Raw genomic sequence first — 399 nt, forward strand, 5'->3', positions numbered from 1 at the left:
TTCGTGATATTAGGCGTAAGTATATATGCGATCGGCGGAGCTCCTACAACACACACGCACCTTATCAACCTACCGACGATAACGTTTCAAGTTCGATTGGACTGAATTGTCATGGTCTACGTGCAATGAAGCACGCAAATGTCAAATTTCCGAATTGATTAATTTCTTAATTTTTCTAATGTAGGATATGTTTTGTTTCAGGCTTGACCCCCCAGTTGCGCAGTCACAATATAAATATGGAGAACAAAAAGCTAGTGCCAGCGACGCAGCAGCCGCTGACGCAAACAGCAACTGTTTGGCCCACCACGTACATCCGATCAGATATACAATCAACAGCATCCATCTATCGCCACGCACCTTTCTTCCGCAATCAGGACAGCTCCAACCAAATGGTGTCAT

The sequence above is a fragment of the Choristoneura fumiferana genome, chromosome 25 (genome assembly GCF_025370935.1).
Source record: "Choristoneura fumiferana chromosome 25, NRCan_CFum_1, whole genome shotgun sequence".
Classification (NCBI taxonomy): domain Eukaryota; kingdom Metazoa; phylum Arthropoda; class Insecta; order Lepidoptera; family Tortricidae; genus Choristoneura; species Choristoneura fumiferana.